This window comes from Lissotriton vulgaris, chromosome 11 (assembly GCF_964263255.1).
Source record: "Lissotriton vulgaris chromosome 11, aLisVul1.2, whole genome shotgun sequence".
In the NCBI taxonomy this organism is placed as follows: domain Eukaryota; kingdom Metazoa; phylum Chordata; class Amphibia; order Caudata; family Salamandridae; genus Lissotriton; species Lissotriton vulgaris.
Window position 1 is genome coordinate 815,738,271 of NC_141699.1, and position 21,501 is coordinate 815,759,771.

A 21,501-nucleotide genomic window follows, 5' to 3' on the forward strand; every position below is an offset into this window, starting at 1 on the left:
ACTCATTGATCCCCAGGCCTAAGAATAGTTCGCAACCCAATAGACCTGAAACTTCCAACTCTGCCCACTCTAGCACCACCTCTCTGAGCTCTACTGGACTCAGTGATATTGAGAACGAGATTCTTGCAAATGCACAACCGATCAATTCAACCTTTTTTTTAGAAGTGGAGCGAGTGAGGAAGGGCAACAGAACCCAACCTCCAAAAGCCGCAGCAGACCCAAACCCCATAGGGGTAAACGCGGCAACAAGCGAGGAATATCGCAGAAAACTCAGATCGGGGACACAGAGGAACTAGCTACACCTGCTGACAGTGTCCAAGTCATCAATCTCTCCTCGATATCATTGACACCAGATATGATTTCCCTACTAAGCAAAGGTCTCAATTTTAATCCATATGCCACAGGGGACTTGTGTCAAACTAAAATTGATCTTTTCAAATTTACACGTAACCTGAAACTCAAGAAACATTTTGCGGGTTCGCAACAGTTACAAAGACAACCTACCCTTGTTCCTAATGTATTTGACGATGTACCACTAACTATTAAAGATGTACAAGCAACACACCTGCTTCTTTCGTTAACTGACAGAGAGGATAGCCCATTGGAAATGGAACAGTTACTTGAAGAACTTGATGTGGAGACAGACTATAGCATAACGAGTGGTCTGAAAAGCAAATCCAGGTGGATACCTACCTTAGCGGGGGGAAACAATATTGATAACTTTCATAAACGTGTTTTGGATGATCTGGATAGAATTAATACCAGAAACCTCAACACCAAATTCAAGTACAAGGACAATCTAACTAAGGGTGAACGCTCGGCACTTTCTACTCTCAAAACAAACCCCAATATCATCATTAGAGAGGCTGACAAAGGGGGTAATGTAGTGGTCATGGATCTAGTTGATTACAACAATGAGATCCTTGACCAGTTGAGTGATTGTCTTTGCTATGAATCACTCAACTACAACCCTACAGGTCCACTCACTAAACTAATAAATGAACAACTGCTACAATGGAAACAGTCAGGTCTTTTAGATGACAATGAATATCTCTATCTCAAGGTTCTTAAACCCACACATCCATGGCTCTATACTTTACCCAAAATACACAAGGATAAACCATTCCCACCTGGCAGACCTATTGTGTCAGGGATCGGGGGTCCCACCGAGAGAATCTCTGAATATGTAGATCTCTTCTTGGGACCGTTAGTTAAAAATCTTCCATCCTTTATACAGGATTCTAAACATATCCTTAACATCATGGCGGATATTGAATGGCAGAAAGACACTATACTTGTCACCTTGGACGTAGTGTCGTTATATACCAGCATTAACTTAGACCTAGGAATTGCAGCTATTACCAAGGTTCTGTCCAACAGACCGGCTTCACTATGGGCACATACCAACATGTTGACTCAAATGATGAGGATCATCTTGGAGAACAACTTCTTCATGTTTGATCGGAAATGGTACAGGCAGAAGAAAGGAGTAGCTATGGGCTCCAGATTTTCACCCTCTTTTGCAAATCTTTTCATGGGGGCATTGGAGGCTGACCTTATCTGGGGCACCAAAGGGAGACGTTACACTGACTCCATAGTCTTCTGGGGCCGATACATAGATGACTGTTTTCTCCTTTGGTCCGGAACTGAGGAACTTCTCAAATCCTTTTTTGAACACCTCAACACCAACGATTGGGAAATCAGTTTCACCATGCATCACAGCTTAACCAGTATAGAGTTTCTAGATTTGGAATTCTATGTTAAAGACAATCACCTACACTCGAAACTTTTCAGAAAACCTACAGCATGCAACTCTATACTACATGCTTCTAGCTTTCATCCTGAACATCAGAAAAGATCAATCCCCTATGGGGAATTTCTCAGGGCCAAACGAAACTGTAGTGAAGCCTGTGAACTAGACAATTGCATCACAAACATGAGAAACAGATTTGTGAATAGAGGTTACACGAAAACCATCCTCAAGAAAGCTGAGACGAAAACACAAGTCATCACAAGACCTGACTGTCTAAAAACACGTACTGAAATGAAATCCTCTGACCAACACGTTAGATTCATAACTGAATTTAACGCTTTAAACCAGCACACTAGAAAGAGTCTGAATAGACATTGGAAACTTCTAGTAGGGGACCCCACACTGAAAGAATTCATATCAGAGAGACCCTCCATCACCTACAGGAAAGGTTTTACCTTGAGAAATAAACTGAGTCCTACCGTTCCCGCTAACACCACGACACAGAACTGGCTCTCCACACGGGGCCTAGGTTTCCACAGATGTGGATTTTGTACGATGTGTATATGGGGAAAACACGGTACGAAAAACTTTGTAAGTCATGATGGTATGGTCTACCAGATCAAACACAACATCACTTGCCTCAGCAAGTTTGTGGTGTACATTATTGAATGCAAGTGTGGTAGAATATATGTAGGGAGCACCATCAGGACCCTTAAGGAAAGGATAGCTGAACATATGAGAGCTATACAAAGAAGGGATGCTAGATACCCGGTAGCCCTTCATGTGGCAGAGTGCCAACCAAATGAGGACGACATCAAAGTACGTGTTTTTGGAATAGATCTAATTCCCCTCAACATCAGAGGGGGTAACCGTGAACTGATGCTCAGACGTAGGGAGGCGACATGGATCATGCGCTTACGTAGCGTAGAACATGGGCTTAACTACGATTCTGAGCTACAGTATTTCCTGGGGGATTAGACTCTCACTAGGGGAATCCTAGGTGCACGTCATTTACTGATTTAGGAAAGCTTAATTTCCCCACAGAACAACACTTAACTCCATGATGCCAATGATATAAAAGGATAAGAAAGTGTTTTCTCTTTTTAGGAGTTTTATGTTTTTTCACTAATGTGCTATAATATATTGGGACAACCTTGTATGTTGTATTTATGCCATAGAGCCAAATGCTTTTTGTCATAGAGCCAAATGTTTTTTTGTCATGAAGTCCATCCGTACATACTTATATCTGCAACTGGCTAACCATATATTGGAATTTTTTGATAATTTCACGCAACTGTATTTAAAAATTAGGTATGTACATGTCCATATACTTTTGAGTATGCGGGGGTATAATGTTTCCCCCTGTGTTTGTCACATTTCTCACATACCAACCCACTTTCTACTGAATATGCACCCTACCAAGGATGATCCGAACACTTTTGGGTTGATTATGCATGCTGGTCGCTATAACTTTTTACTTTCTGAGGTTATCTCTAACTATGATCTGATGACGACAGACTGATGGAACTGACACATTCTGCCAGTATCCTTTTGACATTTTTATTCCTGAAAAGGAATAAATGTAATTTGCGTTACCTCTTTCAAATCGCTAAACACGTTAGTGAATTGCCATTACTACTCCGTTATAGACCCTTGTTTTAAGTCTCAGACACCCTATTATTCCTGCACAGTTTACCCTTTAACAATGGCGCTGGTAAACACATTGCCGTGAGGACGTCTTCTATGTCCTTTCACTTCTATGTAATCCCTCCTCTCCCGGGGTCACGTGTTCGTACACGAGAGACGACCGCCGGGAACAGACAGAGGAGGGATTGCCAGAAGCGGGTAAGTGCTACTCCAATACCGCGAGGCTACACACAGTTAGCCTGTGTTTTGGTCGATTACTTTTCGAGTGTGCTTGCTCCTGAACGGAAGTCCCCACGGACATTCTACTGACCATGGTTTAAACTTTAATCTACAGCACACCGCCTCAGAAGAAACTCACCCGTTTCTTCAAACTTGGCACGGAATAGGAATCCCCTCCCGGCTTCCCGCCTGAAGGCATAGCGGGATACAGGTAATTAAACCCACCCCCCCCCCCCCCCTTTTTCTTTTCTTTTCATTAATATGCACGATCTTTCGAGGTTACCTGGGCAGTCACCACGTAATTTTCCTTTAGCCAGCTTATTTTGTTTTGAATTACCCACCAGCGCAATATGTCATTTACACATGAATTCCCTATCTTCCTCCCTTTTTACATATAGCGCTATACTACCTCTACAGGATTACCAAAAGAGAGATGATAACCTCGTTCATAGACTACAATTGATCTTTCTTTCAACCAACATCGTCTGTGTTTGTATACACAGAATACCCCTTTTGGTAAGAAATAGCTTTTTGTGCTGCCCAAGACTTCATTGAGGTCTTTTAATCATTTCTTCCTTTAGAAGCCTCCTCATGATTCCTTTTTTTCTTTTGCTTCCCTAACATTACTCAGCTTGAAACAGAGCTTGTAAAGACCCAGACTTACTCCAACCACACAGTGGTATTGGGAGTTCAAGGTAATAACCATTACGTTTAGATCATCAGAAGTTGCATGTTTTTGTACCCTCTGGTTCTTTACCTATTATAGGCATGTTTCACTATCACGCTGTGAGGTCACAAATAACACCTCCTGACTTATGTATTAGAAGCAAAGATGTAGTACATCTCACATGTCCATCCACCATCACAACGGACACCCTCTTAATTTCAGGACCACTGTGTACGAGTGATTCATGACCACACTTAGGTCTTTTTTAATTTCACTCACTGCGTGCACATTAGCACTTCAGACCAAACACTTGCCTGAGTATGCAAGTATTGTCACCATTTTTTCACCTATCATGTGCAACACGAAACGCACGTCAGACTGCATGTTGGAGTGCACTTAGGTCACCATATGCAGTATCAAATGTTACATGTTTAGATTAAAATTTGCCCACATTGTTCTTGTATTACCAGCCCTGAAGAGTCGTGTTTGACTCACCCACACACGACGAAACACGTGTCGGCGATTTCTTTCTCGAAAGTCTGGAGAAAAGTAAACAACTTGCTGTAACAAGAAGTGTCACACCAAGGAATCTGCTTCTGCGTTTTCTTTTTCACTGTTGGTCATTGAACCTGATCTTGATGTATACATATGTAGTTGCGAGAGCTTTTTTCATTGTAAAATTGTCTTGTCTTTTGACTTGTTTAGACGGTTAAGGAGGTTTTGCCGTCTGCTCTTTACGCACTACACCACGTAAACCCTTGTTTTTTACACACTTTGTAACGTTTCAGCCCAGGCAGTGCGCCCCTTTAGTCCTAATTTTCTAAAAACCCCTTGCTCAGTTTCTCAGATTGGCTTTAGGATTGGGTGCCTCCACGTTACCTTTTTTACGTTAATAACTCACACTTAGTATTCTTTCGTCCAACACAGAATGGACAGAGATAAAGCAGCGGCAGATCTCTTTGAAAACCTGGCCAAAGGCATGCCCACACACCAGGCATCGGCCGCAGCTGGACCTGCACGAGTTGAGGGTCTTAGAGATAAATTTGTGAAACTAGAAAAATTAAAAAAACAAGAAAATTCTAGATGGTGGGATGGGGCCACTCTGAAGCACTATTTAAGATTGAAGATAGTTCCGAGGGGTTTACGGTCCCACATTTTCCCCACTTATGACGATCTCGACCAAGATCTCATGGTCAAGTGGGAGGATTCACTAAATCAAAACTCTACCACACTCATGGACATCCTTATAGAAAGTGCTGACCGGAAAACCGCTAAGCTACAAACAGAAATTTCTAACATAGAACAAGAAATTAAAGACCTAAATAAACCTGAGGCCACCGTAAAAAATTACACCCTGTTGGATGAAATTCTGCTCAAACACCAGACAGAAATAAAAAATAGAAAGGCACGCCAAATCAAGAGGGACGAGGCCGACTATAAAAATGGGAGGGTTTACACCTTTGACCGCAAATACGACTCATTGATCCCCAGGCCTAAGAATAGTTCGCAACCCAATAGACCTGAAACTTCCAACTCTGCCCACTCTAGCACCACCTCTCTGAGCTCTACTGGACTCAGTGATATTGAGAACGAGATTCTTGCAAATGCACAACCGATCAATTCAACCTTTTTTTTAGAAGTGGAGCGAGTGAGGAAGGGCAACAGAACCCAACCTCCAAAAGCCGCAGCAGACCCAAACCCCATAGGGGTAAACGCGGCAACAAGCGAGGAATATCGCAGAAAACTCAGATCGGGGACACAGAGGAACTAGCTACACCTGCTGACAGTGTCCAAGTCATCAATCTCTCCTCGATATCATTGACACCAGATATGATTTCCCTACTAAGCAAAGGTCTCAATTTTAATCCATATGCCACAGGGGACTTGTGTCAAACTAAAATTGATCTTTTCAAATTTACACGTAACCTGAAACTCAAGAAACATTTTGCGGGTTCGCAACAGTTACAAAGACAACCTACCCTTGTTCCTAATGTATTTGACGATGTACCACTAACTATTAAAGATGTACAAGCAACACACCTGCTTCTTTCGTTAACTGACAGAGAGGATAGCCCATTGGAAATGGAACAGTTACTTGAAGAACTTGATGTGGAGACAGACTATAGCATAACGAGTGGTCTGAAAAGCAAATCCAGGTGGATACCTACCTTAGCGGGGGGAAACAATATTGATAACTTTCATAAACGTGTTTTGGATGATCTGGATAGAATTAATACCAGAAACCTCAACACCAAATTCAAGTACAAGGACAATCTAACTAAGGGTGAACGCTCGGCACTTTCTACTCTCAAAACAAACCCCAATATCATCATTAGAGAGGCTGACAAAGGGGGTAATGTAGTGGTCATGGATCTAGTTGATTACAACAATGAGATCCTTGACCAGTTGAGTGAATGTCTTTGCTATGAATCACTCAACTACAACCCTACAGGTCCACTCACTAAACTAATAAATGAACAACTGCTACAATGGAAACAGTCAGGTCTTTTAGATGACAATGAATATCTCTATCTCAAGGTTCTTAAACCCACACATCCATGGCTCTATACTTTACCCAAAATACACAAGGATAAACCATTCCCACCTGGCAGACCTATTGTGTCAGGGATCGGGGGTCCCACCGAGAGAATCTCTGAATATGTAGATCTCTTCTTGGGACCGTTAGTTAAAAATCTTCCATCCTTTATACAGGATTCTAAACATATCCTTAACATCATGGCGGATATTGAATGGCAGAAAGACACTATACTTGTCACCTTGGACGTAGTGTCGTTATATACCAGCATTAACTTAGACCTAGGAATTGCAGCTATTACCAAGGTTCTGTCCAACAGACCGGCTTCACTATGGGCACATACCAACATGTTGACTCAAATGATGAGGATCATCTTGGAGAACAACTTCTTCATGTTTGATCGGAAATGGTACAGGCAGAAGAAAGGAGTAGCTATGGGCTCCAGATTTTCACCCTCTTTTGCAAATCTTTTCATGGGGGCATTGGAGGCTGACCTTATCTGGGGCACCAAAGGGAGACGTTACACTGACTCCATAGTCTTCTGGGGCCGATACATAGATGACTGTTTTCTCCTTTGGTCCGGAACTGAGGAACTTCTCAAATCCTTTTTTGAACACCTCAACACCAACGATTGGGAAATCAGTTTCACCATGCATCACAGCTTAACCAGTATAGAGTTTCTAGATTTGGAATTCTATGTTAAAGACAATCACCTACACTCGAAACTTTTCAGAAAACCTACAGCATGCAACTCTATACTACATGCTTCTAGCTTTCATCCTGAACATCAGAAAAGATCAATCCCCTATGGGGAATTTCTCAGGGCCAAACGAAACTGTAGTGAAGCCTGTGAACTAGACAATTGCATCACAAACATGAGAAACAGATTTGTGAATAGAGGTTACACGAAAACCATCCTCAAGAAAGCTGAGACGAAAACACAAGTCATCACAAGACCTGACTGTCTAAAAACACGTACTGAAATGAAATCCTCTGACCAACACGTTAGATTCATAACTGAATTTAACGCTTTAAACCAGCACACTAGAAAGAGTCTGAATAGACATTGGAAACTTCTAGTAGGGGACCCCACACTGAAAGAATTCATATCAGAGAGACCCTCCATCACCTACAGGAAAGGTTTTACCTTGAGAAATAAACTGAGTCCTACCGTTCCCGCTAACACCACGACACAGAACTGGCTCTCCACACGGGGCCTAGGTTTCCACAGATGTGGATTTTGTACGATGTGTATATGGGGAAAACACGGTACGAAAAACTTTGTAAGTCATGATGGTATGGTCTACCAGATCAAACACAACATCACTTGCCTCAGCAAGTTTGTGGTGTACATTATTGAATGCAAGTGTGGTAGAATATATGTAGGGAGCACCATCAGGACCCTTAAGGAAAGGATAGCTGAACATATGAGAGCTATACAAAGAAGGGATGCTAGATACCCGGTAGCCCTTCATGTGGCAGAGTGCCAACCAAATGAGGACGACATCAAAGTACGTGTTTTTGGAATAGATCTAATTCCCCTCAACATCAGAGGGGGTAACCGTGAACTGATGCTCAGACGTAGGGAGGCGACATGGATCATGCGCTTACGTAGCGTAGAACATGGGCTTAACTACGATTCTGAGCTACAGTATTTCCTGGGGGATTAGACTCTCACTAGGGGAATCCTAGGTGCACGTCATTTACTGATTTAGGAAAGCTTAATTTCCCCACAGAACAACACTTAACTCCATGATGCCAATGATATAAAAGGATAAGAAAGTGTTTTCTCTTTTTAGGAGTTTTATGTTTTTTCACTAATGTGCTATAATATATTGGGACAACCTTGTATGTTGTATTTATGCCATAGAGCCAAATGCTTTTTGTCATAGAGCCAAATGTTTTTTTGTCATGAAGTCCATCCGTACATACTTATATCTGCAACTGGCTAACCATATATTGGAATTTTTTGATAATTTCACGCAACTGTATTTAAAAATTAGGTATGTACATGTCCATATACTTTTGAGTATGCGGGGGTATAATGTTTCCCCCTGTGTTTGTCACATTTCTCACATACCAACCCACTTTCTACTGAATATGCACCCTACCAAGGATGATCCGAACACTTTTGGGTTGATTATGCATGCTGGTCGCTATAACTTTTTACTTTCTGAGGTTATCTCTAACTATGATCTGATGACGACAGACTGATGGAACTGACACATTCTGCCAGTATCCTTTTGACATTTTTATTCCTGAAAAGGAATAAATGTAATTTGCGTTACCTCTTTCAAATCGCTAAACACGTTAGTGAATTGCCATTACTACTCCGTTATAGACCCTTGTTTTAAGTCTCAGACACCCTATTATTCCTGCACAGTTTACCCTTTAACAATGGCGCTGGTAAACACATTGCCGTGAGGACGTCTTCTATGTCCTTTCACTTCTATGTAATCCCTCCTCTCCCGGGGTCACGTGTTCGTACACGAGAGACGACCGCCGGGAACAGACAGAGGAGGGATTGCCAGAAGCGGGTAAGTGCTACTCCAATACCGCGAGGCTACACACAGTTAGCCTGTGTTTTGGTCGATTACTTTTCGAGTGTGCTTGCTCCTGAACGGAAGTCCCCACGGACATTCTACTGACCATGGTTTAAACTTTAATCTACAGCACACCGCCTCAGAAGAAACTCACCCGTTTCTTCAAACTTGGCACGGAATAGGAATCCCCTCCCGGCTTCCCGCCTGAAGGCATAGCGGGATACAGGTAATTAAACCCACCCCCCCCCCCCCTTTTTCTTTTCTTTTCATTAATATGCACGATCTTTCGAGGTTACCTGGGCAGTCACCACGTAATTTTCCTTTAGCCAGCTTATTTTGTTTTGAATTACCCACCAGCGCAATATGTCATTTACACATGAATTCCCTATCTTCCTCCCTTTTTACATATAGCGCTATACTACCTCTACAGGATTACCAAAAGAGAGATGATAACCTCGTTCATAGACTACAATTGATCTTTCTTTCAACCAACATCGTCTGTGTTTGTATACACAGAATACCCCTTTTGGTAAGAAATAGCTTTTTGTGCTGCCCAAGACTTCATTGAGGTCTTTTAATCATTTCTTCCTTTAGAAGCCTCCTCATGATTCCTTTTTTTCTTTTGCTTCCCTAACATTACTCAGCTTGAAACAGAGCTTGTAAAGACCCAGACTTACTCCAACCACACAGTGGTATTGGGAGTTCAAGGTAATAACCATTACGTTTAGATCATCAGAAGTTGCATGTTTTTGTACCCTCTGGTTCTTTACCTATTATAGGCATGTTTCACTATCACGCTGTGAGGTCACAAATAACACCTCCTGACTTATGTATTAGAAGCAAAGATGTAGTACATCTCACATGTCCATCCACCATCACAACGGACACCCTCTTAATTTCAGGACCACTGTGTACGAGTGATTCATGACCACACTTAGGTCTTTTTTAATTTCACTCACTGCGTGCACATTAGCACTTCAGACCAAACACTTGCCTGAGTATGCAAGTATTGTCACCATTTTTTCACCTATCATGTGCAACACGAAACGCACGTCAGACTGCATGTTGGAGTGCACTTAGGTCACCATATGCAGTATCAAATGTTACATGTTTAGATTAAAATTTGCCCACATTGTTCTTGTATTACCAGCCCTGAAGAGTCGTGTTTGACTCACCCACACACGACGAAACACGTGTCGGCGATTTCTTTCTCGAAAGTCTGGAGAAAAGTAAACAACTTGCTGTAACAAGAAGTGTCACACCAAGGAATCTGCTTCTGCGTTTTCTTTTTCACTGTTGGTCATTGAACCTGATCTTGATGTATACATATGTAGTTGCGAGAGCTTTTTTCATTGTAAAATTGTCTTGTCTTTTGACTTGTTTAGACGGTTAAGGAGGTTTTGCCGTCTGCTCTTTACGCACTACACCACGTAAACCCTTGTTTTTTACACACTTTGTAACGTTTCAGCCCAGGCAGTGCGCCCCTTTAGTCCTAATTTTCTAAAAACCCCTTGCTCAGTTTCTCAGATTGGCTTTAGGATTGGGTGCCTCCACGTTACCTTTTTTACGTTAATAACTCACACTTAGTATTCTTTCGTCCAACACAGAATGGACAGAGATAAAGCAGCGGCAGATCTCTTTGAAAACCTGGCCAAAGGCATGCCCACACACCAGGCATCGGCCGCAGCTGGACCTGCACGAGTTGAGGGTCTTAGAGATAAATTTGTGAAACTAGAAAAATTAAAAAAACAAGAAAATTCTAGATGGTGGGATGGGGCCACTCTGAAGCACTATTTAAGATTGAAGATAGTTCCGAGGGGTTTACGGTCCCACATTTTCCCCACTTATGACGATCTCGACCAAGATCTCATGGTCAAGTGGGAGGATTCACTAAATCAAAACTCTACCACACTCATGGACATCCTTATAGAAAGTGCTGACCGGAAAACCGCTAAGCTACAAACAGAAATTTCTAACATAGAACAAGAAATTAAAGACCTAAATAAACCTGAGGCCACCGTAAAAAATTACACCCTGTTGGATGAAATTCTGCTCAAACACCAGACAGAAATAAAAAATAGAAAGGCACGCCAAATCAAGAGGGACGAGGCCGACTATAAAAATGGGAGGGTTTACACCTTTGACCGCAAATACGACTCATTGATCCCCAGGCCTAAGAATAGTTCGCAACCCAATAGACCTGAAACTTCCAACTCTGCCCACTCTAGCACCACCTCTCTGAGCTCTACTGGACTCAGTGATATTGAGAACGAGATTCTTGCAAATGCACAACCGATCAATTCAACCTTTTTTTTAGAAGTGGAGCGAGTGAGGAAGGGCAACAGAACCCAACCTCCAAAAGCCGCAGCAGACCCAAACCCCATAGGGGTAAACGCGGCAACAAGCGAGGAATATCGCAGAAAACTCAGATCGGGGACACAGAGGAACTAGCTACACCTGCTGACAGTGTCCAAGTCATCAATCTCTCCTCGATATCATTGACACCAGATATGATTTCCCTACTAAGCAAAGGTCTCAATTTTAATCCATATGCCACAGGGGACTTGTGTCAAACTAAAATTGATCTTTTCAAATTTACACGTAACCTGAAACTCAAGAAACATTTTGCGGGTTCGCAACAGTTACAAAGACAACCTACCCTTGTTCCTAATGTATTTGACGATGTACCACTAACTATTAAAGATGTACAAGCAACACACCTGCTTCTTTCGTTAACTGACAGAGAGGATAGCCCATTGGAAATGGAACAGTTACTTGAAGAACTTGATGTGGAGACAGACTATAGCATAACGAGTGGTCTGAAAAGCAAATCCAGGTGGATACCTACCTTAGCGGGGGGAAACAATATTGATAACTTTCATAAACGTGTTTTGGATGATCTGGATAGAATTAATACCAGAAACCTCAACACCAAATTCAAGTACAAGGACAATCTAACTAAGGGTGAACGCTCGGCACTTTCTACTCTCAAAACAAACCCCAATATCATCATTAGAGAGGCTGACAAAGGGGGTAATGTAGTGGTCATGGATCTAGTTGATTACAACAATGAGATCCTTGACCAGTTGAGTGATTGTCTTTGCTATGAATCACTCAACTACAACCCTACAGGTCCACTCACTAAACTAATAAATGAACAACTGCTACAATGGAAACAGTCAGGTCTTTTAGATGACAATGAATATCTCTATCTCAAGGTTCTTAAACCCACACATCCATGGCTCTATACTTTACCCAAAATACACAAGGATAAACCATTCCCACCTGGCAGACCTATTGTGTCAGGGATCGGGGGTCCCACCGAGAGAATCTCTGAATATGTAGATCTCTTCTTGGGACCGTTAGTTAAAAATCTTCCATCCTTTATACAGGATTCTAAACATATCCTTAACATCATGGCGGATATTGAATGGCAGAAAGACACTATACTTGTCACCTTGGACGTAGTGTCGTTATATACCAGCATTAACTTAGACCTAGGAATTGCAGCTATTACCAAGGTTCTGTCCAACAGACCGGCTTCACTATGGGCACATACCAACATGTTGACTCAAATGATGAGGATCATCTTGGAGAACAACTTCTTCATGTTTGATCGGAAATGGTACAGGCAGAAGAAAGGAGTAGCTATGGGCTCCAGATTTTCACCCTCTTTTGCAAATCTTTTCATGGGGGCATTGGAGGCTGACCTTATCTGGGGCACCAAAGGGAGACGTTACACTGACTCCATAGTCTTCTGGGGCCGATACATAGATGACTGTTTTCTCCTTTGGTCCGGAACTGAGGAACTTCTCAAATCCTTTTTTGAACACCTCAACACCAACGATTGGGAAATCAGTTTCACCATGCATCACAGCTTAACCAGTATAGAGTTTCTAGATTTGGAATTCTATGTTAAAGACAATCACCTACACTCGAAACTTTTCAGAAAACCTACAGCATGCAACTCTATACTACATGCTTCTAGCTTTCATCCTGAACATCAGAAAAGATCAATCCCCTATGGGGAATTTCTCAGGGCCAAACGAAACTGTAGTGAAGCCTGTGAACTAGACAATTGCATCACAAACATGAGAAACAGATTTGTGAATAGAGGTTACACGAAAACCATCCTCAAGAAAGCTGAGACGAAAACACAAGTCATCACAAGACCTGACTGTCTAAAAACACGTACTGAAATGAAATCCTCTGACCAACACGTTAGATTCATAACTGAATTTAACGCTTTAAACCAGCACACTAGAAAGAGTCTGAATAGACATTGGAAACTTCTAGTAGGGGACCCCACACTGAAAGAATTCATATCAGAGAGACCCTCCATCACCTACAGGAAAGGTTTTACCTTGAGAAATAAACTGAGTCCTACCGTTCCCGCTAACACCACGACACAGAACTGGCTCTCCACACGGGGCCTAGGTTTCCACAGATGTGGATTTTGTACGATGTGTATATGGGGAAAACACGGTACGAAAAACTTTGTAAGTCATGATGGTATGGTCTACCAGATCAAACACAACATCACTTGCCTCAGCAAGTTTGTGGTGTACATTATTGAATGCAAGTGTGGTAGAATATATGTAGGGAGCACCATCAGGACCCTTAAGGAAAGGATAGCTGAACATATGAGAGCTATACAAAGAAGGGATGCTAGATACCCGGTAGCCCTTCATGTGGCAGAGTGCCAACCAAATGAGGACGACATCAAAGTACGTGTTTTTGGAATAGATCTAATTCCCCTCAACATCAGAGGGGGTAACCGTGAACTGATGCTCAGACGTAGGGAGGCGACATGGATCATGCGCTTACGTAGCGTAGAACATGGGCTTAACTACGATTCTGAGCTACAGTATTTCCTGGGGGATTAGACTCTCACTAGGGGAATCCTAGGTGCACGTCATTTACTGATTTAGGAAAGCTTAATTTCCCCACAGAACAACACTTAACTCCATGATGCCAATGATATAAAAGGATAAGAAAGTGTTTTCTCTTTTTAGGAGTTTTATGTTTTTTCACTAATGTGCTATAATATATTGGGACAACCTTGTATGTTGTATTTATGCCATAGAGCCAAATGCTTTTTGTCATAGAGCCAAATGTTTTTTTGTCATGAAGTCCATCCGTACATACTTATATCTGCAACTGGCTAACCATATATTGGAATTTTTTGATAATTTCACGCAACTGTATTTAAAAATTAGGTATGTACATGTCCATATACTTTTGAGTATGCGGGGGTATAATGTTTCCCCCTGTGTTTGTCACATTTCTCACATACCAACCCACTTTCTACTGAATATGCACCCTACCAAGGATGATCCGAACACTTTTGGGTTGATTATGCATGCTGGTCGCTATAACTTTTTACTTTCTGAGGTTATCTCTAACTATGATCTGATGACGACAGACTGATGGAACTGACACATTCTGCCAGTATCCTTTTGACATTTTTATTCCTGAAAAGGAATAAATGTAATTTGCGTTACCTCTTTCAAATCGCTAAACACGTTAGTGAATTGCCATTACTACTCCGTTATAGACCCTTGTTTTAAGTCTCAGACACCCTATTATTCCTGCACAGTTTACCCTTTAACAATGGCGCTGGTAAACACATTGCCGTGAGGACGTCTTCTATGTCCTTTCACTTCTATGTAATCCCTCCTCTCCCGGGGTCACGTGTTCGTACACGAGAGACGACCGCCGGGAACAGACAGAGGAGGGATTGCCAGAAGCGGGTAAGTGCTACTCCAATACCGCGAGGCTACACACAGTTAGCCTGTGTTTTGGTCGATTACTTTTCGAGTGTGCTTGCTCCTGAACGGAAGTCCCCACGGACATTCTACTGACCATGGTTTAAACTTTAATCTACAGCACACCGCCTCAGAAGAAACTCACCCGTTTCTTCAAACTTGGCACGGAATAGGAATCCCCTCCCGGCTTCCCGCCTGAAGGCATAGCGGGATACAGGTAATTAAACCCACCCCCCCCCCCCCTTTTTCTTTTCTTTTCATTAATATGCACGATCTTTCGAGGTTACCTGGGCAGTCACCACGTAATTTTCCTTTAGCCAGCTTATTTTGTTTTGAATTACCCACCAGCGCAATATGTCATTTACACATGAATTCCCTATCTTCCTCCCTTTTTACATATAGCGCTATACTACCTCTACAGGATTACCAAAAGAGAGATGATAACCTCGTTCATAGACTACAATTGATCTTTCTTTCAACCAACATCGTCTGTGTTTGTATACACAGAATACCCCTTTTGGTAAGAAATAGCTTTTTGTGCTGCCCAAGACTTCATTGAGGTCTTTTAATCATTTCTTCCTTTAGAAGCCTCCTCATGATTCCTTTTTTTCTTTTGCTTCCCTAACATTACTCAGCTTGAAACAGAGCTTGTAAAGACCCAGACTTACTCCAACCACACAGTGGTATTGGGAGTTCAAGGTAATAACCATTACGTTTAGATCATCAGAAGTTGCATGTTTTTGTACCCTCTGGTTCTTTACCTATTATAGGCATGTTTCACTATCACGCTGTGAGGTCACAAATAACACCTCCTGACTTATGTATTAGAAGCAAAGATGTAGTACATCTCACATGTCCATCCACCATCACAACGGACACCCTCTTAATTTCAGGACCACTGTGTACGAGTGATTCATGACCACACTTAGGTCTTTTTTAATTTCACTCACTGCGTGCACATTAGCACTTCAGACCAAACACTTGCCTGAGTATGCAAGTATTGTCACCATTTTTTCACCTATCATGTGCAACACGAAACGCACGTCAGACTGCATGTTGGAGTGCACTTAGGTCACCATATGCAGTATCAAATGTTACATGTTTAGATTAAAATTTGCCCACATTGTTCTTGTATTACCAGCCCTGAAGAGTCGTGTTTGACTCACCCACACACGACGAAACACGTGTCGGCGATTTCTTTCTCGAAAGTCTGGAGAAAAGTAAACAACTTGCTGTAACAAGAAGTGTCACACCAAGGAATCTGCTTCTGCGTTTTCTTTTTCACTGTTGGTCATTGAACCTGATCTTGATGTATACATATGTAGTTGCGAGAGCTTTTTTCATTGTAAAATTGTCTTGTCTTTTGACTTGTTTAGACGGTTAAGGAGGTTTTGCCGTCTGCTCTTTACGCACTACACCACGTAAACCCTTGTTTTTTACACACTTTGTAACGTTTCAGCCCAGGCAGTGCGCCCCTTTAGTCCTAATTTTCTAAAAACCCCTTGCTCAGTTTCTCAGAATATTGCTGAGTTTCCGCTGCCAATGGATAATTTGCATTTTGCATTACTTTGAACAGATTTTATGGCAAGGCACAGAGGCCAATATTACTCATATCTCTTTAATTGAAAACTCACAGCAGCAACTACAAACAATTAAAAAGAACTTAGAATAGGACTCCAAGAACATTCCAATCTCTATATAATCTCAAGTCTGACAACCATCTTCCTTCTTTGTTTCTGCTCACAACTAGGATAAGTACATGTATTCACTTTGCTCATTTTGAGAGTCAGTTATCAGAAAGATTGATGTAACTTGAAAGCAGGGAGGTTAGGATTGGTGTATGATTGATAGTCTTAGGCTAAATAAAAATATAAAATGTTGAATATTTATGTATTTTTTAAACTTTGTTGCAAATTTGGGTTAATTACATTTGCGATTTTAGGTAAGGCTTTACATTTGAGGTTCCGGTGAATTGACTGGGCTTCAGAAGTAGTATTGAATTGTTTTTTGGGGCTTATAATGAGTTTAAGGAAAGCATTCGCACTACAGCCTTTCAATGGTGTGGGCGCGAGACGCTCTCCGTTGTGAGCGTTAAAAACCATCCAAGAGCGAGCAGCCGATGTGCAGGTTCTGCTCTAGCCAAGCATGAGCTAATAAAATAAGTTCTGAGGCTTACCACATTTTGATCTTTGCCCTCCCAAAAGTGTTAAACTCTGTTGGGGGCAGAGTGAAGGCAGTTTACCATTGAGACCAATGTAGGAACGCTGGGAGATGCGGGCGGCCATATCGGATTGGGCAAAATAAGGTTTTTAGAGTACTCTTATAATGGACATCTTTTGGGATTAAAAGATCATTCTTTTCTAATCAGTACGATGCTAAGGTGAAGGAGGGGCGTGGTACATGTGGTCCTGAGTATTTAATTGGGAATTGAGTATTTGGCTGGTATTTTTTAGTTAGAAGATATTTTGGATAAGTTACCTTGGGTAATTTACAACAGATTTTGACATCACGGAAAATTCTGTGGCAGTTGAAAAAAGTGTTGAAGACAGTGTAACGGATTGTAAGAGGGTTTTGTGTTGGCAATATAATTAGGAAATAGAATTGTTGATTGTATGGATACGTTTGGGGGAAGCTTTGGAACCAGGATGGAGGATGAGCAATGTTAGTCTGCAAAAGAGGTCACAGGAGAGACAACAGCTGGAAGAAGTAGTCGACAAGCGACTCAGAAAATAAAAAATATTCCTAAGGAGAAGGTCATTAAGGAGAAAGGGGCTTTCACTCAGAAAAGCTGACAGAAGGCAACATGGACAGAGTTGAGTGGCAAAGCTATAAATGCCACAATGGGAGATCACAGAGTGATCGACTGTGATGAATCCTCCAGGAGTGGAGATATTGTAATTTCATGCTCATCAGAATCTGATTCCTCTGATTAGAAGGAAGTAGGAAAGAAAAGAGTAAAAAAGGAAAAAGAAGAAAAAGATGAATTGGATCAAATAAAGGATCCACTTGGGGATTTTATGTTTGACCCACATACGATTCAACATCCGCTTTCCCCACAATGGGTCCGAGCTAGACATGTAGCTCAGTATGTGGAGCATTGGATTAGGAGGGAGATGCCTAAGAAAGTTTCAACAGAACTTCGTTCAGAATGTCCTAGATCTTCTCTGGCCAACAAGAAAGGGATGCAATAATACTTACTTCTGGAATAAGTCAGAGAGGGATTCCAGACATTGTCTTGATAAGGTATATACTTGACCAAGAAAATTCACTTGAATTTTTTATATGATTTTTAATAATGTCTTCGACTTATTGTTAGTAACACAGCCAACATGTGTTTCACCCCTTACGGCATGCAAGCCTGTTTTTTTTTTGAGGCGTGAATGGTCAAAGTAACGAGAGTCGTAGACGCAATGTCGGCATTTGTGGCTGCAGTCAGGGTTCCGGTTCTAGGAAAATCCTATCTCGGTCCAACTGAGATAGGATTTTCCTAAGACCAAAACCCTGACTGCAAGCTCGACATGCCCGAGAAGCAATAATTCTACTTATAGCAGCTACAAAAGCCGACACTGTTTCTACGACTCTTGTTACTTTGACAATTCACGCCTTGAAAAAGAGGATTCTGACCTCTATGAGTCATCCTTGCCTGTGGGATCATGGTCAAATAAAACAAATGATCATAATGCATTAAATACAAATCTAATTTGATTTATTATCAAAAATCGTATGAAATAATTCCAGGGAAACTCACCTTGGTCAACTATACACAATTTCGATTATAATAGGAGAGCAGTTCCCCATTTCCAAGGTCGAGTGATCACCAATGTACCGTCATTATAGCAGGCCGGGCCAATGATCAGGATTTATTACCACTCTAAACCTGTACCCGTGGTCTTGATAAGGGGCTGAAGGGGTGTCAAGACTGCCCATAATGTGTTTTGGCCCCTGACCAACATTTTTGATCTGTACAAAGAGTCATATTTGCTGGAGACTGCAGTAAATGTGTTGGAGCTGTGTGCTGCGAGCGTTGTGTTTGTTAGGAAACACAAATGCAGCTTTGTGGCCAGAAAGAAGGAAGAGCTTCTTGATGAGAATAGACCCAAAATTACCAGACTTGGCAGGCAAGGAGTCGGGTCAAGAGGCTAAGGGTCTTCTTTTTGGAAACAAATTGTGAAACAAATGGCTCAGTATGCCAGGGCATTCAATTCTATTCAAAAGGTGCAGAAAGACATTAGGAAGGTTTTAGGTGGGGCCGGGAGAATGCAGGGTAATTTCCCCGGCCGTGGTTTTGGAATCACACAAGTTCTTTTTTGCATGGCAATAGGCCCAGTGGAATTTAATCACCTGGATTCCAGTAATTCGACTTCTATCCCAGAGGCAACGGGGTTGAGGAAGATATAGAGTAGACAGAAGGGCAAGACAAACAGGTTTGTTTGGAAAAAGAACCTTTGTGTATTCCGGAAGAATTGGTTGGCAGACTCGCCCATTTTTTAGACAGATGAAAGAAATAACATCAGATCCATGGGTGTTATAGATGGTGAGTGGGTATTGGATAGATTTTGTGCAAGAACCAGTTCAGGGAAGATATCCAAGGGTTTTGCGTTTTTTTAAAAAGAAGTCAAAACTGGTAGAGCAGGAAGTATAGGAGTCAGAAAACAAAGGGGCCATAGAGAGATCAGGAGATTCTTCATGTAGATTCATAACCAACCTTTTTCTTGTAGAGAAACAATACAAGGTAATGAGGCTTGTCATAAATGTGAAGAAGATACATTATTGGGTGCAATACAGTCATTTCAGGACGGAAGGGATTCATATGCTGAGAGTTCTCTTGAGGAAAGGGGTTGTGTTGACCCGTTTATATCTGAAGGATTCCTATCTGACGTTCCCAGTTTGTCTCAAACAGAGAGATTATCTAAAATGTCAGCGGCACGGGATAATGTGGAGATTCAAAAGTCTTTCTTTTTGTTTAACATCGGCCCCCTGGGTCTTCGCAAATGTGATGAGACAGATAGTGGCCTGGTTGCAGACAAGAGTGGTGAGACTGACAGTGTATTTGGACGACATCCTGATTATGTCACAGAACAGGGAGTTAGCTTAGGAACATTCAATGCTTGCTGTTCGAGTGTTGGAGGATCTAGGTTTTGAGGTAAACAGGAAAAAGTAATGTCTGGAGCCAGCGCAGGAATCTGTGTTTTTAGGTTTTGAGATTTGGACGTTGGATTGTGTATTGAGATTAACCATAGCCAATGTAAAGAAGATCCGCAGGGAGATTCGGGGAATGTTGATGTGCAAGTGGATACGTTTGAGGCAAACAGCCAGGGATTTAGGCTTTTTGTCAACTTCCATTCAGGCTGTTTTCCCAGCCCCTTAACATTATTGAGATGTGAGGTATTCACAGATAGCTGCAGAGACAAGAGGAGAACTGAAGTTGTGGTTGAAGAATTCGGAAGCATGAAATAGATGGGCCATTTTCGGACCTGTTCCAGATATAGTGATTGAATCGGATGCCAGTCTGCATGGCTGGGGCGCGAGGTGTGGTTCATTAATAACAGGGGGGAAAAGACAGTTCAGCAAAAGAGAATGCACATCAATTATCTACAGTTGTTGGCAGAATCTTTTGCGAGTTTTGTCAGAGACCAAGTGAGGTGTTATGTACTGTTAAAGATGGACAATGTTTCGGCTCTACAATATGTCAATGAGTTCAAAAAGTCCCTGGTCAAATGCTTTACCAGATTTGGCAAGGGAGTTTTAGCATTTTCGCCTGAGCAAAGATATTATGATTCAAAAGCATTGCATACCAGGAATGAACAACACTATAGCAGATTGGAATTCAAGGGAGTTGAAGGATTTCAGTGATTGGAAGTTCAACAGGGAGGTGTTTGCGTGGATCAGCGACAGGTGGGGTCCATTTTTGGTGGACTTATTTGCGAGCAGGGTAAATGCTCAGGTGCCGAGGTTCTACAGCTTGAGACCATATCCAGAGGCAGAAGCAGTGGATGCATTTCTGCAGGATTGGAGACAGTTTCAAGGTTATGCATTACCACTATTTGCCTTGATTCAGAGATAGATGTTGAAAGTGAAAAGAGAAGAGGCAGAATTGGTTTTGATAGTACCATTTTGGCAGTCTCAGGTTTGGTACCCAGATGTCATGGAGATGTTGGTAACCGACTCAGGCCTTCGACTGAGCATTCCAGACCTGTTATTGAGTGCAAGGGGAGACAGTCACAAGTTGATACTGCAAGGGCAATGGCAGCTGATGGCTTGGTTGATTTCAGGAGAACCTTGCAGGTGTCAGGGTTATCCTTGGAAGCTTCAAAGCTCATCAAGGAATGGTGGACTCCAGGGACTGCAAAAGGATACAGGTTATCTTG